Below are 6285 nucleotides of genomic sequence, written 5' to 3'. Positions count from 1 at the left end.
ATGACAAGAGTTATGGAGCATTGTGATACAATGGCCTGGAGTATTGTAAAGATAAGTGTCATGGAGCATTGTAATGGCATGGGCCATGGGGCATTGTGATGACAGAGGGCATGGAGCATTGTGATGACAAGGTCATGGAGACTTGTGATGACAGGGGTTATGGGGCATTGTGATGAAATGGGTCATGGGGCATTGTGATGAAATGGGTCATGGGGCATTGTGATGAAAGGGGTCATGGGGCATTGTGATGAAAGTGGTCATGGATCATTGTGATTACAGTGTTCATGGAGGATTGTGGTGATAAGGGTGTGGAGCATTGCGATGACATGGGTCATGGAGCACTCTGATGAAAGTGGTCAGGGAGCACTGAGATGAAAGGGGTCATGGAGCATTGTGATGAAACGGGTCATGGAGCACTGTGATTACAGGGGCCTTGGAGCATTGTGATGACAAAAGCCATGGAATATTGTGATGACAGGGGCCATGGAGCATTGTGATGACAAGGGTCAAGGAGCTTTTTTATGACAGGGGGCATGGAGCATTGTGTTGTCACCGGCATGTAGCATTTTAGACAAGGGTCATGGAGCATTGTGATGAAATGGTTCATGGGGCACTGTGATGAAAGTGATCATGGGGCATTGTGATGAAAGTGGTCATGGAGCATTGTGATGAATGTGGTCATGGAGCATTGTGATGACATGCCTCATGGAGCATTTTGATTACTGTGGAGCATTAAGCACATTGGTCCATGACCCCTTTCATCAGAATGTTCCATGGCCCTTGTCTTCACAATACCCCATGGCCACTTTCATCACAATGCTCCCTGACGTCTTTCATCACAATGCTCCATGAACATTGTCTTCACAATGTTCCATGATCCCTGCAATCACAATGATCCATGACCCCTTTAATCAAAATGCTCCATGGCCTTTGTCATCACAATGCTACATGCCCTTTTCATCAGAGTGCTCCATGGCCCCTGTAATCACAGAGCTCCATGACTCCTTTCATCACAATGCTCCATAGCGTTTTTCATCACAATGCTCCATGACCACTTTCATCACAATGCTCCATGACCACTTTCATCACAATGCCCCATGACCCCTGTAATCAAAATGTTCCTTGACCCCTTTCATCACAAAGTTACAGTACCCCTTTCATCACAATGCTCCATGCCGCCTGTCACCACAATGCTCCATTACCCCTGTCATCACAATGCTCCATGGTCCTTGTCATGACAATGCTCCATGGACCCTGTCATCACAATGCTCCGTTACCCTTGTCATCACAATGCTCCATGCCCTAGTCATCACAATCCTTCATGACCCTTGTCATCACAATGCTCCATGGCGCTTGTCATCACAATGATCCAGAGCCTCAGTGCCTGAGTTGGGAGTAGTATCATTGCCTCAGTTAAGTACACTGTCAGTGCCTGAGCTGGGAGTAGTGTCAGGGACATAGTTAGGGGCAGTGTCAGAGCCTCAGTTGGCAGTAGTATCAAGGCCTTAGTTGATGGACAGTGTCAGGGCCTGAGGTAGGAGTAATCTCAGGGCCTTATTTAGGGAGAGTGTCAGTGTCTGATTTATGGGTAGCATCAGGGCCTACGTTATGGACAGTATCAGTGCCTGAGTTAGGAGTAGTGTGAGGGCCTTTCTTAGTTATAGTGTCAGAGCCTGAGATAGGAGTAGTGTCAGGGCCTTAGTTAGGGACAATGTCAGTGCCTGAGTTGGGATTAATGTTAGAGCCTTAGTTAGGCACATTATCCATGCCTGAGATGGGAGTAGTGTCAGGGCCTTAGTTAGGGACAGTGTCAGTGCCTGAGTTGGGAGTAGTGTCAGGGCCTTAGTTAGGGACAGTGTCAGGGCCTGAATTGGGAGAAGTCTCTGGGCCTTAGTTAGGAACAGTGTCAGTGACTGAGTTGGGAGTAGTGTCAGGGTCTTATTTAAGGACAGTGTCAGGGCATGAGTTAAGGATTGTGTCAAGCCTTAGTTACGTAAAGTGTCAGTTATTGTGTTAAGAGTAGTGTAATGGCCTTAGTTAGTGACAGTGACAGTGCCTGAGTTAGGAGTGGAGTCAGGGCCTTAGTTAGGGTAGTGTCAGTGCCTGAGTGAAGAGTAGTGTCAGGGCCTTAGTTAGGGACAGTGTCAGTGCCTGAGTTGGGAGTAGTGTCACGGCCATAGTTAGGGACTGTGCCAGTGCCTGAGTTGGGAGTAGTGCCAGAGCCACAGTTAGGGACGGTGTCAGTGGCTGAGATGGGGTTAGTGTCAGGGCCTGAGTTATGGACAGTGTCAGTGCCTGAGTTGGGATTAGTGTCAGGGTCTTTATTATGGATAGTGTCAGGGCCTGAGTTAAGAGTAGTGTCAAGGCCTTAATTTGGGGGAGTGTCAGTGTCTGAGTTGAGAGTAGTGTCAGACCCTTAGTTAGGGACAGCGTCAGTGCCTGAGTTGGGAGTAGTGCCAGGGCCTAAATTACGGACAGTGTCAGGGTCTGAGGTAGGAGTAGTCTCAGGGCCTTAGTTAAGGACAGTGTCAGTGAGTGTGTTAGGAGTCACTGTATTAGGAGCATTGTGATGACGTGGCCTTGGAGCGTTGTGATGACAGCGTCAGGGGGCATTGTGATGACAGGGGGCCTGGAGCACTGTGGTGAAAGTTGTCCTGGAGCATTGTGATGAATAGCACCATGGAGCACTGTGATGACAAGAGCCATGGTGCATTGTGATGACAAAGTCAATGGAGAATTGTCATGACATTGGTTACAGAGCATTGTGATGACACGGTCATGGAACATTGTGATGAAAAGAATTCTGTAGCATTGTGATGAAAAGGGCATGGAACATTTTAATTACCGGTTACATGGAGCATTGTGATGACACGGGCAGGGAATATTGTGATGACAGTGGTCATGGAGCATTGTGATGAGAGGGGCCTTGGAGCATTGTGATGACAGGTGTCATGGGGCACTGTGTTGACAGTGGTCATGGAGCATTGTGATGACACGGTCATGGAACGTTGTGATGACAAGAATTCTTGAGCATTGTGATGAAAAGGGCAGGGAGCATTGTGACGAAAAGAGTCATGGAGAATTGTGATTATATTGTTCATGGAGCATTGTGATGACACGGTCATGGAACATTGTGATGAGAAGAATTCTGGTGCCTTGTGAAGAAAAGGGCATGGAGCATTGTAATTACTGGGGACATGGAGCATTGTGATGAGAGGGTCCTTGGAGCATTGTGATGACAGGCATCATGGGGCATTGTGTTGACACATGCATACAGCACTGTGATGAGAAGAGATCTGGAGCATTGTGATGATAAGGGCATGGAGTATTTTGATGACAGGAGCCAAGGAGCAATGTGCTGACAAGGGCATGGTGCATTGTGATGACAAGTGGCATGGAGCATTGTGATGAAAGGGGTACTGTAGCATTGTGATGAAAGGAGTCATGGATCATTGTGAGGACAGGGGTCATGGAGCTATGTGGTGAGAAAGGCCATGGAGCATTGTACTGACAGGGTCATGGGGCATTGTGATGACAGAGTGCATTGGGCATTGTGATGAGATGGGGCATGGAGCACTGTGATGAAAGTTGTCCTGGAGCATTGTGATGAAAAGCACAATGGAGCTTTGTGATGACAAGATGCATGGAGCATTATGATGACAAGGGTTATGAAGAATTGTGATGACATGAGTCATGAAACATTGTGATGACACGGTCATGGACCATTGTGATGACAAGAATTCTGCAGCATTGTGGTGAAATGGGCATGGAGCATTGTGATTACAGGGGACATGGATCATTGTGATGACATGGGCAGGGTACATTGTGATGACAGGGGTCATGGAGCATTGTGATGAAAGGATCCATGGAGCATTGTGATGACAGGCGTCATGGTGCATTGTGATGACAGTGGTCATGGAGTATTGTGATGAAAGGTATCATGGAGCAGTGTCATTACAGGGGCCATGGAGCACTGTGAATACATAGGCCATGGAGCATTGTGATGACAGGGGTCATGGAGCATTGCAATGAAAGTGGCCATGGATCATTGTGATGACAAGTGTCCTGGAACATTGTGATGACACGGTTCATGGAGCATTGTGATGACAATGGACATGGCGAATTTTGATGAGAGGTGTCATGCGGCATTTTTAGGACAGTGGTCATCTAGAATTGTGATGAAAAGTACCATGGAGCACTGTGATGACAGGGGCCATGGGGCATTGTGATGACAAAGGCCATGGAACATTGTGATAACGAGTGTCATGGAGAATTGTGATGACACGTGTATGGAGCATTTTGATGACAAGAGTTCTGGTGCATTGTGATGACAAGGGCATGGAATATTGTGATCACTGGGCCATGGATCATTGTGATGACAACGGCATGGAGCATTGTGATGACAGGGCTCATTGAGAATTGTGATGACAGGAGTCATGGGGCATTTTGATGATGGGGGCATGGAGCATTGTGATGAAAATGGTCCTGGAGCATTGTGATGAGAGCAGTCAAGGAGAATTGTGATGACAGGGATCATGCAGCATTGTGATGACAAGGGTTATGGAGCATTGTGATGACAGGGGTCATGGAGCACTGTGTTCACATGGGCATGGAGTCTTGTAATGAGAAATGATCTGGAGGATTGTGATGACAAGGGCATGGAGCATTTTGAATACAAGGGACAAGGAGCATTGTGATGACAAGGGCATGGTGCATTGTGATGAAAATTGTCATGGGGCATCGTGATGACACGGGACATTGGGCATTGTGATGACAGGGGACATGGAGCACTGTGATGACTTTGCCATGGAACTTTGTGATGACAGGGGTCATGGAATATTGTGCTGACACGGATCATGGAGCATTGTGATAGGAGGGGCCTTGGAGCATTTTGATGACAGGTGTTATGGGGAATTGTCATGACAATGGTCATGGAGCATTGTGATGACAGTGGCCATATAGAATTGTGATGAAAGTTATCATGGAGCACTGTGATGACAAGGGTCATGGAGCATTGTGATGACAAAGGCCATGGAACATTGTGATGACAAGTGCCATGGAGCATTGTGATGACACGGGCATGGAGCATTGTGATTACAGGGGCCATGGAACACTGTCATGACAAGAGCAGGGAACACTGTGATGACAGTGGTCATGGAGCATTTTGAAGACAACTGTCATGGAACATTGTGATGAGAGGGGTCATGGAGCATTGTGATGAAAGGGACCATGGAGCATTGTCATGACAGGCGTCATGGGGAATTGTGATGACAGTGGTCATGGAACATTGTGATGAAAGGGATCATGGAGCAATGTGTTTACAGCAGCCTTGGAGCATTGTGAATACATAGCAATGGAGCATTGTGATGACTGCGATCATGGAGCATTGTGATGAAAACCGTCCTGGAGCATTGTGATGACAGTGGTCATGGAGAATTGTGATGAAAGGGATCATGGAGCAATGTGTTTACAGGGGCCATGGAGCACTGTAAATATATAGACCATGGAGCATTGTGATGACAGTGCTCATGGAGCATTGTGATGAAAGGGGTCATGGATCATTGTGATGACAAGTGTCCTGGAACTTTGTCATGACACGGTTCAAGGGGGTTTGTGATTACAACGGACATGGTGAATTGTGATGACAGATTTCATGGGGCATTGTGATGACAGTGGTCATTTAGCATTGTGATGAAAAGTATCATGGAGCACTGTCATGACAGTGGCCATGGAGCATTGTGATGACCAAAGCCATGAAGCACTGTGATGACAAGTGTCATGGAGAATTGTGATGACACAGGCATGGAACATTATGATGACAAGTGTTGTGGAGAATTGTGATGACAAAGGCATGGAGTATTGTGATTACAGGGGCCATGGAGCACTGTAATGAGAAGAGTCATGAAGCATGGTGAGGACAAGGGCATGGAGAATTGTGATGACATGGATCATCGAGCATTGTGATGACAGTGGTCCTGGGGCATTGTGTTTACACAGGCATGGAGCCTTGTGATGAGAAGAGATCGGAGCATTGTGATGACAGGGATCATGGAACATTGTGATGACATGGGTCATCGAGCATTGTGATGACAGTGGTACTGGAGCAGTGTGTTTACAAGTGCATGGAGCCTTGTGATGAGAAGAGATCGGAGCATTGTGATGACAGGGAACATGGAACATTGTGATGACATGGGTCATCGAGCATTGTGATGACAGTGGTCCTGGAGCAGTGTGTTTACAAGTGCATGGAGCCTTGTGATGAGAAGAGATCAGATCATTGTGATG

The 6285-nt window shown here is 47.1% G+C and overlaps 1 long non-coding RNA gene across 1 annotated transcript; it reads right to left on the bottom strand.

The window, feature by feature from the left end:
* Window positions 1–3078: 3078 nt before the first annotated feature.
* LOC309665310 lies at window positions 3079–5115 on the bottom strand. The gene is made up of 2 exons (XR_014266340.1): window positions 5039–5115; window positions 3079–3155 (listed from the first exon to the last, which is right to left on the bottom strand). It is a non-coding gene; the product is annotated as an uncharacterized lncRNA (long non-coding RNA).
* Window positions 5116–6285: the final 1170 nt, after the last annotated feature.

This window comes from Balaenoptera physalus (genome assembly GCF_965194825.1).
Source record: "Balaenoptera physalus genome assembly, chromosome: 8".
Lineage (NCBI taxonomy): Eukaryota > Metazoa > Chordata > Mammalia > Artiodactyla > Balaenopteridae > Balaenoptera > Balaenoptera physalus.
This window is presented reverse-complemented; position numbering and strand designations above follow the sequence as displayed.